We start from the raw sequence: 11,583 nt of genomic DNA on the forward strand, positions 1-11,583 counted from the left end.
CGGCTGTGCGTCAGGACTGCATCCACCTCGCTCTTTGTGAGTTGCTTTTGCTAACTTCCATGTGCTCTGCATTGCTCAAATTGTGTCCAAGGTTGTTTTAAGAAACAACTGGGGCAGGGGGGCAGGGCAGGGAATATAAGACAGAAAACTGTACTTGAACAATAATTAAATTTTTTTTAAAAAGTAACCACCCAAAAAAAAAAGAAACAGCTGAATGATATCTTGTTTTTACTTCTCTTGATGTTCTATAAGATGTATACTAACATTGTTGCAACAGCATTTACTGTCTAAAACTTTTACATCTAAAACATTTGGATCTATTTTTCCTTGGTTTTCATATTTTGTTTCAATTATATTACCCAGGTATCTATCTCTTATAACTAGTTTTGTCAAATTGTGTTGGAAAGAAATGGGTCCTGCAGTCAGCATTCATGACCGAGAGGACATACATACATACACACTTAACTTGATGCAGGGAAGAGGTTCTGGTCATTCTGGGCACTAACTGGACTGAATACAGATTGAATGGACAAGGTCTGCAATAAGGACAGAAATACATGTGTCCACAGAAGATTGCTTTTCTGGGTGGGATAAGTGAAGTAGACACCAAGATAGGAAGTGGAAAATCAGAGCGCCGGGGGAATGAAGGGTGTTCATAACCAGTAACATGTATCACATACCGATTTAACTTCCCAGAACCACAGAGCGGTGAAACGGGAATGAGCGGTCCCTGAGAAGGAGTATCAGCCGATTTTGAGTGGTGGAGAACAGGGTGACAGATTGGATGTGTTGGGGTGTGTGTGCAATTGTGTGTGTTCTCGTACAAGTGCATGTTTTTGGAAGAGGGCATTGGAGAAAAAGCAAACATGTAGAATGCAACAGTTTCATGATTTCTGTTAAGAGTAGAGGATGACAAAATCCCCTATTCCTTCTGCATACAAATCTGACTCCCTGTTAAATTTCTGTTTTTTCCTCCCTGGAAACCTGATAAAGATAAAATGTCAACGGCATATTGGGAAGTAATATTCATTGTAAAAATGACCCTTGCTTGGTACACTGTTTCTGGACTGGAAGAATTACTGCATAGAGCAAGGGCAAAGCAGACTTTTTGGACATCTTTGACTACCCAAGGTGAAGTCAGTGTCGGCCATAACACTATGTCAAGTGCTGTGTAATGGCGTAATGGGGTGTAATAGGAACAGCCTTGGGAGGGGCCCCAAAAACCCAAACCACAACTCTGGACACTTGTCTAGGGACTCCATCTTGACGCCAATAGGAATGGGGCCTCCGAGAACTTAGGGCTCCAGCCACCCAGCGCTTGAGCTGTGCTGAACCCTGGGTCACACCAGGGGCCCTGCTGGACTCCACTCCACTGGATGCAGGCCACCACTGCAGCCACCGGGCTTGAGACTACCCCCCAGCTCTCCACCTGCCAGTGCCACCAGGACCCTGGACTTGGCACCCACCACTTGCTTGCTTCTATCACATAAGCTCCCCCTCTGTTTGCCTAACCTGCTGTGACTGTATTGGCTTATTTGGGGAGGGCTGTCCTAATGCACATGGCATTGTCGAAAGACACAGGCACATGTGAGTGACTCCTTTCCAGGAAGCTCCCTTGCTCGTGATGGCTATAAAGATCCCATAGGGAGCTGTAACTGTGGGACTTCTCCAACATGGTGGCTTCTGTAGATGTCACTTGTGGGGACTTGCATCTCTAGAAATCCAAGATCCTGTGGAGCAGAAAGCTTTTAAACCTGTGCAGTTCACTCCCTGGCACCTGAATTGTCACACAGGGGTGACTAAGGTGGCTTTAACACTCGCTCAACTTGACTAAACTTTGGACAGATTTCTTCCTGAGGATGGGCCCCGACCTCCCTATTTTTAGAGCATTAACTTTAGAAAATTAACAATGATAAATTCTTTCTTTGCCCCTTTGAGATGTAAATTTTCTACAACCTGAGAATGTCTTTCTTAAGGAACCAGGAACCCTCCTTTCCAAACGTAATCATCAATAAAGACAGGACCACTGTCCCTGTCCCTTGGGAGGGGAGGAGCCTAACTGCAATAAGCCCTGTTAGCCAACAGAGGTGACTGCTCCCTCGGACTGACCTCCCCACTCCAGTCCTTCCTTCAGCACTCTCCCATGAGCCCATCTCGGTGTTCAAAAATCTCACCTTTGTTTCAGGGGAATCGAGTGTAGTCTCTCTCCCTTATTGCAGCAGTCTTGAATAGCCTTCCTTGCTGTTTTTAGCCAGTGGCCAGTGCAATTTGGTTTTGCAGCGCTGCTGGGTGGCCATGCGGACGGCTGTCAGGGCCCCTCCTGAAGAAGCCCGCTGCTTCTCTCCCCCTCGCCTGCAAGCTGTGGCTCCGCCCTCCGTCTTCAGAGCCCACGCAGCCAAGAGGGCCTCTGGTTGTCCCTCGGGCCCAGATGTTGGGTGGAGCAGGAGATGAGCCCTCTGGCAGATGTGGCATTGCAATGACCCTGTTCTCCTGTCTCACCGCGGTTTTTCTTTTTTACCTTCTGGTGGAACAACATTCAACCAAAAAGGCAAGTAACGCCAGAGAGTGAAATGATGAGCTCTTTTTAACTTTCTTCCTAGTTCTCAGCAGCCCATTTTGTTTTGTCATTATGAGATCCTGAGTGTCTGTTTCATGGCTTCTGAGAAAATCCTTCCGGACTTACCTGCTTACTTGCATTGAGACTTAGGAGAATAATCCAGGCCCTGAGTGGTGTGGGGCAGTGGGTTGGGAGTCATCCCGCAAACGAGAAGGTCACTGGCTTGATTCCTGGTCAGGGCTCATGACTGGTTTGCGTGCCAGGTCCCGGCTGATGGATGTTTCTCTCCCTCTCTCTAAAATAAACAAAATAATTTAAAAGGAGTAGCACCCAGGCATCTTAGGTAGTTAGCTCCAAGCAAAATAGCAGCTTATTCATATGTCAAGGAGATAACCACTTTGCTGTCATGAAAGGACAGGGTTTATAGGAAACCCTGCTCTCCCAGGCCTCCTAGGACCCATGAGGTGTGGGTTTGGGTTTGGGTTTGGGTTTGGGTTTGGGCTTGTGTCTGAGGACATGGGGACAGGAATAAAACCAACTGCCTGGCGCCCAGTAAAGAGGCGGCCGCTCTGCACACTCTGCTCTTGAGCAGGCTGGCTGGTCCTCTCATTAAAAAAAAAAAAAAAAGGCAACTCAGTTTGTTTATGGATTATTTGAAAACCATGAGGGTGTAACGTGGAGAATATTTGCTGGCTCTACGGGGTGCTTTCACTGGTATCTTCCCCTCAACTACTAGTCCAGGTCGGTGCCACGTCCTCATCAGAATCCCTGGGCGCATTCAGACGACCTGGGCTGGGGCAGGATGATGCAGCTGTTTCCTCCCGAGTGCTGAGCGTATTTTTCAAAATAATTACCAGTGTCCAAGCCAGAAACACTGTTCAAGGACCCATTAGGTAGAATGGAGAAGAATCTGGGAAGGGACAGGGAAACTTCTTGACTCATTTTAATCTTTTTAATGATCCTTAAATGTAGGTCATATATTTGAAGGGAAGTATATTTAGAACTTGGGAGAATTATTTCAAGTATATTCTAACTCTAAAATTAAAGTGCGCGCAGGCAGATAATGGATTGCTGCACAGTTATTATACACACTTTATCTAAAGAGCTGTCGAGAGTTGATAAATGAGTACCACGTTGTCTGAAGTACTTAGAGAATGCAGATAGCTTCCCTGGACTCATGCTAGCTGTCGGCTGTTAATACATAATAATTATGTCTTCACTGATGCTTCTTCCAAGAACTTGTTTTCTGCGTCTCACTGTAATTCTCTTCCTCCTCCACCCCCGCCTGCTCTTAACCTTTGCATTTTGATTTTTATTATTTCATCTATGCAAAGATAGATTCTCTGCAACATGAAAGGATTTAATAGATGATGCGATTTGTAGAGACATAGGTGGTCCGTTTACATCTAGTAAAATGGCATTAGCTGACACCAAAAGAATCAGAAAATTACTCTGGAGTTATCCCAGATGTCTTCGTATGTCTTACGTGAAGGATTGTGTGGTATTGAAAAGACACTTGGACTTAAGTTCTGGGGATGTGGGACTCTGAAATTGAGTTTAATTCAGCAACATTCTCCAGCTCAGGGCAGGTGTTGTGCCAGGGGCCAGGGCGAGGAAGACCCATGCTTCTCATGGGACTTACAATCAGACCGAGTTCCCTCCTACTCAGGGGTCCTCTGCTTGAGAGCGGGGCTTGACTTCTAGCCATTTTAAACCCCTAGAACCTAGTCCAGGCCAGTCAGTGCTCAGGAAATAGCTATTGAACAAAAGCACACAGAATAAACACTTTACGGGAATAAGCTGTGAATTAGCCTTAATGCAATGAGTGATTCATAAGAAAACTGTCATGTTCATTAATCAAGAAACCCTTCTCTGCAGCAAGAACAGCCCTTTAAAAGTATATCTCACCTCCTTCCCTTTGGGTTAATGGAAGCTTCGTCTTCATCTGGCAGATGAGGAAAGCAAACTGAAATAGAAATAATAACCTCTTATCCAGCTGAGTCCTTACATGACACTGAGTACTCTCCAGGGCACTCTGCAGGTTTTATCTGACTTTTTCCTTACATCACTCTGTGAAGATACAATAAAGCAACTGAAGCCCGGAGGGGTAAATAATATTTGCAGTTATACAGCTATTAAGAAGATAAACTAGGGTTGCAACTCTGTTTTGTTTTGTTTTTTTAACTCCAAAGCCCATGCTTATTCCACTGGTTTTCAGTATTTCTGAAGCATGAGAAAATTACCTGTAGCCACTAGATACGGTATGTGCCTCAAATAAACCAGAAATTATGACATGTGCTCTTTCTTATTCAAAGGTTAATGCACTTAAGACTTATTGGGAATTGCTCACTGATAAAAGGTAAGATAAATTTTGATTTTCCTAATCGAATGATCTAAAGCTGATGATTAAAATAGCTTTTTCTCTCATCTCTAAGTTCCATTTACAGTGTACGTTATGGCAAAGATATATTTGAATTTTGACTGTGACTTCCAAATATATGTGACATTGTATTCCTCTTTTATTTCCATGTTTATACTCCAACCAAGATAGGAGGAATGGAAGAGAGAAAAGAAATGAATGTTTTAGGTGTTTACTGTAACAGTAGGATTTAATCTCCAAAAAGCCCTTTTCTGCCCCCAGCCATTTTCCCCACTCTACCTCGCCAACTCCCCGGAAGTCACTGATAGATCTGACAGTTGTTGATTTATGTTAGTCCTTCCAGAGTCTAGCTGCTAATTTGGGGACAAATCTGTGTGACATCAGTATGCTCGTCCATGGAAGGGGGTTAGTGAGAACGATTATCTCACATGATGTGATTTGCTGAGCATTAGGCCTGACAAATAGAAAGTCAGCCAATCTTTTCAGGACACAGGAAGGACAAAGTAAGTATGTCACGATTTACATTTGTCAAAATGAAATTAAATCTTGATTTAATTAAATCATGATTTAACATCTACCTGCCAAAGTTGGCTATTTCTCCAATCAGTAACATTTGTGGCAACAATCCTCCAATATATGGAAGTAAGTTCCAGCATTTGTTCAGTTTTTTAAAAAAATAAATAAGGGGCGTGGCATTCAGCTTCTGAGGAGTCATGACCTCGGCTCCACGTTCCTCAAGGCCCAGCACAGCTGAGGCTGCAGAAGCCAGTTCTCAGCCTCCACCATGGGGGCGTCACTGGAGTGGGCAGTCACTCCCGGAGCTGTCACGGTGGGAGTTCCTGAGAGCTCAAGGCTCCTGGAGCCAGAGGGACGACATGATGGAGGAGGTCCTGGAGGGGACAGGAGTACTGGCTGACCTGAGCGGTGTCCCGGGGCCAGTCAGAGGTCCCGTGCCCTCCACACCGTTCCCACAGTGGGAGCCTTTGCAAAGGTGCATCCCTGGAAGAGCAATGTGGTATTGAGACCATTGGAACTGTCTACACTGTGGCCTCAACCCCTGGCCCGCAGACTGTCCAAGGTCAGGAGGCGGAGCTCAGGTGAGCTCCGCCTCCTGTCCACCCCCAACCCCTGCCCGCTCCACCCATGGAAAAACAGGTTGTCGGTGCCAAAAAGGTTGGGGACCGGGAGTCCACATGACTGAAGCAAGTCAAAGCCTCTGCAGTGCAAACTTTTAAGGTTCTAGCAAGCAGATGCTGAGACCTACTCACCTCGTGGGTACCCAAGGCAGGTGAGTTCCTGTAGTTACTAAACCTGCCCCTACCCCTCTGGAGTGGTCGGCCTTGTTCTCTGGTCTCTGCTTGCCCTCCAGGTACAGGGTTCGGATTTCACCTGGGAAACTCTCACGTTCATGAACCAGCACCAGGTTGTGGCCTTCATCTCCCATCCCCTCCCAAATAAGGGGCTTCCCCCACTGGGGACTGAAGCCCTTCGGCCCCTGCTCAGCCCGAGACACTGCGACAGGGCACAGTCTCCACACCCTCTCTCTCAGCACTAGGTCCTCCTCTTACAGCCCAAACTTTGTCAAAGGGAGGCAGCGGCAGGGGGTAAGGGTGGTCCCTGCAGGGTTGTTTAAAGTGGATTTTCCATTTCGGGCTTGAAACTGAGAGATTGTTCGTTGCTCCCTCCTTCCCGCCGCCCCCTCAAGGCTGTGTTCCCGCCACGGGGCCTGGTAACGCTGGAGGGCAGGCGCAGCACTATTGTCTGTGCCTCTTGATCATGTACGTATGCGGTCGCTATGTTTGGGTTTTTGTCCATTTAACATTATATCTTGGAGATATTTCAATAAAAGTCCGACGAAGAGCAATCTGTAGGCCACATGAAAAGTAAGAAAGAGAACTTATTTTTGTAAATTACTGAGACATTTGAGGTAGTTTTAACACAATAAAAAGTGACGGATACACATATTTCTCCTCGTATTTTGCTGTCACCAGCTGCAATTAATCAGTACCACTTATCTATTTCTTGAACCAATTAAGAGAATTAACACTCTACTGATATTTTACTGCTGCATTGGCCCAGCATTGTTTCTTATTTCCAGCATCCCAATTTTTCCTGCTAAACTCTCTTTCTTTTTGTGAAATAAAAGAAGAGGAAGTGCCCCTTCCTCTGTGGGCAGTTTTGACTTCCCTGAGGTTGTCAAGGCTTTGCCTTCGCAAGCGCCGCGGGTCCCGTGTGCACAGTGTGCAGTGTCAGAGTCGCTGCTGCCCGGAGCTTCCCAGCAGTGGCGTCTGTCTTCTTGAGTTTGGCGATGTCCTTGAGAGATCTGATGTCAGTCTCGTTTTTGTGGATTCCTTAATTCTGTGTTCTTGTGGGTTCCTTATTCCTGTGTTTCTGTGGGTCCCTTATTCCTGCGTTTTGATTCAGTATTCATGTGGACGAATTTCATTTGCAGGGATTTGTTTGCTCTCAGGATTTTACGGAGGCTACATTCTTGTATCTTGGGTTAACTGTTGCTGTTACACTTGAAGGATTACTTCGGCTGTTGTAAATGATTAAATGATACTTTATTTTCTTTTAATCTTATAAACATGTTTTCCTGAACTCCTGGCATGAGGACCAGCCTCAGAGAAGCCGAAGCAGCCTGGCCCTTCCCTCTGAACAGGGCGAGGGTGCCCTTTTCTGTTTGGGCGACGATGTACTTCTCTCTCCAGGTAAATTCCCCCACAGCTAAGTTCGCAAACTGCTGACCACTTAATGTCTGACATTTTTTCAATTTTCTGAGGCATCTGGGAAATAGAGTGTTCTTTAGATATGCAGATTAAAATTTTTCTATAATTTGAAATTTAAAGTTTTTTTGGTCTGCATGGATTTTCAGTTACATTCACTTTAATAAATCAGTGCCTCATGAGCACTAATTATGCACGTGATGGCTCTGGGTGGCCTTTACTACCTTTTCCATAATCCTGCCTATATATTTATTCTTTCCCAGTGTTCTTTATTCATAACTCCACCCAGGCTCTCAACTATGTACCTGGATGTGATTTAAGTCATCTTTATCCCGTTTCAGTTGTTTTGAATGTCCTTTTTTCCCCTTCTTTCTATTTTTTCATTTTTTTTTTGCTGTACTCACAGCTCACCTTTTTCTTCTGCTCTCTCAGCAAATCGTCTCTTTTGTGAGCCCCCCTTTCCCAAACAGGCAGTGTCGTCTGAATGTATGTGAAACCAGGGAGGGTTATTTGTCCGAGGGCCTAATCTGTTGGGCAATTGCTCTTGCGATGTGTTTTCTTTGCCTGCCTGCTTTCCATTTTCCCTCCCAACCTTTTTTGGTGTCCATACAGATTTTTAAAATTTCTCTGTTGTACTTCTTTCAATGGCTTGAATCATTTGACGAATATAGTTGGAGAACCTACTATAGTTGGAGAACCGGGAAGAGGTAGAGGCGATGTGAGTTGGAACACTGGAGATTTAGGTTTCTCTTCTTAAAACGCCTCCTTGCAAACCTGAGCTTTCCTTGAGCTTCACCTCTGACCTCAGCTCTCCGTGTCCTCACGGTCTGTTTGACATGCTAGGTTCTTTATGTCACAGCTCTGTGGCTGTGACCTGGGCGGGCGTATAACGGTCTCCCCTCTTGCTTTCATGCCACGTATTCATCTATGAACAGCCCAGGTCGTCAAGCAGACAAATGAAACATCAGTGTGGTCACTCATCCTGTGTCCCTGGCAAGTTGCTAGCCCTGTTACCTTGCTGACCCTCTCCTTCCAGACCCTGTTGCTCCTTTGAGACTGAATCCTTTGCTTTTAAACAAACTTTCCTTGCTTACAGGTAGGCCTGTATGTGCCCGTTACTGATGTCCTCCCTGTTTTGGTCCAGATTTCCCACAATGGCAAACATACCTCATATTTATAGCTTATTGAGAATGAAGTTTTTCTCTTTGGACTCTTTTGGTTGTTTTTAGTGAATTTCATGGGACTCGGGGAACAATACAAAAAGCCTTTTCTCCATCATCTTTAATTGAAAAAATAAAATAGCCTTTTAAAGATTGAATTAACATGGTGAAGCTCCCTTTTAATAATTTTCTTTTCTTTCTTTTTTTTATTTTTAGAGAGAGTAGAAAGGAGGGAGAAAGAGAAGGAGAGGAAGATGAATGTGTGGTTGACTTTTGTGCACCCCGCACTGGGGAACTGGCCTGCAACTCAAGCATGTGCCCTGACTGGGAATCAAACCAGTGACCCCTTGGTGTGCAGGCTAGTGTTCAATACATTGAGCCACACCAGCCAGGGCACTCTTAATAATTTTCATTGATATGAATTACAGAGATGTTTAAGAGATAGAATCACCCTGGCTGGTGTAGCTCAGTGGATTGAGCATGGGCTGTGAACCAAAGGGTTGCCAGTTCAATTCCCAGTCAGGGCACATGCCTGGGTTTCAGGCCAGGCCCCCAGTATAGGGTATGCAAGAAGCAACCACACATTGATGTTTCTCTCCCTCTCTTTCTCCCCTTTCCCCACTCTCTCAAAGTAAATAAATAAAATCTTTTTTTAAAAAAAGAGATAGAATCAACAGAACTTGCTGATACACGAAATAGAGAAGCCAAGGAAAAGAGAGAAGCAAAAGACAGTCATTATATGTCGGTGGTACTAGGATGGCAGTGGAGAAGATAGGAAGGCAGGGCTGCCACAGAGAGGGGGTTAGAGGTTTCATCTCTGACGTACGAACACTGAAGAGTCTCGGAGATATCCCCATGGGGATTTCACATGTGCTGTTGCGTATGAGTCTGCTGCCCAGGGGAGACTCGATCTGGGCTAATGAGAATTGGAGGTGGATTAGCCTGAACACAGTTATTAGAGCCCTGGGGGTGGGCAAAATGCTCTTGGTGATTGAGTAGATAGAAAAGAGTACAAGGCGTATCTTTTGTTGGCACAGGATGGAAGATGAGAATAGGACTGTTCATGAAGGAAGGTTGTTCAATTTAGGGGTAGAAAGAGGATGGAATCTCCTTCTGATGTCTTGATTCCTCTGTGAAATTTGAGGGGAAGTGATCCAGTTGCTGAGGGGGACTGTTTTGGGAGGTATGAGATGATAAAGGCATTAGAAGCTCTCTCATTATTGTGAAGAGCTAAATACATCTGTCATTGGGTACTTGTTATATTTAAGTTATTATTTTATATTCAAGGATTCTTTCCCTAGAAAATAGTTAATGAAACTATAAACCAAGGCTAGCTGCCAACTGAAACATTACTATGTGAGTTACTGTCTATTGCATATCCATTTTACATATTTAAAAACTTGAGCTCTGCGGATGTCAAACAGTTTGCTCTGAGTAACACAGCTAGGAGGTGAGGGAATCGGGATTCAACCCAAACTGTCTGATCTCAGAGGCTGTGCTGTTTATCGCTGCGCTCTGTTCCCTCTACTCACCGCCACATTTAAATCACACACGCACACACACACGCACACGCACACACACACTGACCGGATGTTCTCATTACTCCCTTTACCTCTATTTCAAAATTTCCCTAATTCACCCAACAGTATTTTTTTCAGATTCTGGATAAAATAAACAAGTCATTTTATCTGAATAAAGTGTCATTTCTCCATTATTGAAACCAAGAGTAAGAAAGAAAACTAGACATTCTCTTTTCTCCAACCTGATGTTCACATTTGCTTGTACGAACATTTTAGTTTTTCTACACAATGGTTTCCTTTTGCTTTGCTTTTTTAATAAGACAAAAACAAGAATTCAGAGATTTGACAGGGTATCTGTAAAGCAGATAAGAACAAAAAGATGCTGTCTTGGCACTGAGTTAATGAGTTATATTTAAAAGAGCCATAAAAGATGTTGGAGGAATGTGGGTGTGTTATTCATGAATCCTGGTTTTATTCTCTTGTTTTTCTTGGCTTGAGGGGGGCTGTGTGCAACTTGGATTCAAATGCTTGATTTGACAATTCAATTATTAGAGATAATTTGAGTGGAGAGCAGATCTTTAGCTAGAGAGGGCAAAGGCAATAAAAAGAAAGAAATCATTAACGTGAGAAGGATATGAAAAGGAAACACAAACATGTCTGTGATTCCTGAATTTTCTAACAAATTTTGTCATTTATTACAAAATTCCCTGACAAAACCTTGAATTATTATTCTATTTTTATGAAAGAAGAAAGTGAAACATCATAAATATATATAATTCATTTTGGAGTAAATGGCATAAATAATGAACAGCACATAAAATTTATGTCCCTCTCTTTTTGTGACCTTCTTCTTGCTCAGGTGACAGTTGACTAAAATTAATATTTGAAATGCATACCTCTGTTGGGAAAAAATTGAAAGATAATAATTAAAATGCAAATGCAACTGGAACGAGGTAACCATGGAATTAAATTCATCCTGAGATGTCAGTGAGTCTTTGCAGTGCCTCCCAGTTCTTACGGCCCCCTTTTCAGTTGGAGAGAGGAGAGGGTGGGCATTGGGCCCCCAGTTCGGAGGAAAGAACAAACTTGCAGCACTTGACTGGAGGCTGAAATGCCAAACAGGCTTATTTTCTTTTTCTTCTGGGTGAAGTGGCTCTGCCTTAGGTCCCAGACACCAAGACCCAGTGCTGGTGGCTTCTGGACGAAGTGCCTGGAGGAGCAGAAGAGTACCACAACAGCG

Source organism: Sturnira hondurensis, unplaced genomic scaffold (genome assembly GCF_014824575.4).
Source record: "Sturnira hondurensis isolate 20B ecotype Veracruz unplaced genomic scaffold, ASM1482457v3 Scaffold0008908, whole genome shotgun sequence".
NCBI classification, from domain to species: domain Eukaryota; kingdom Metazoa; phylum Chordata; class Mammalia; order Chiroptera; family Phyllostomidae; genus Sturnira; species Sturnira hondurensis.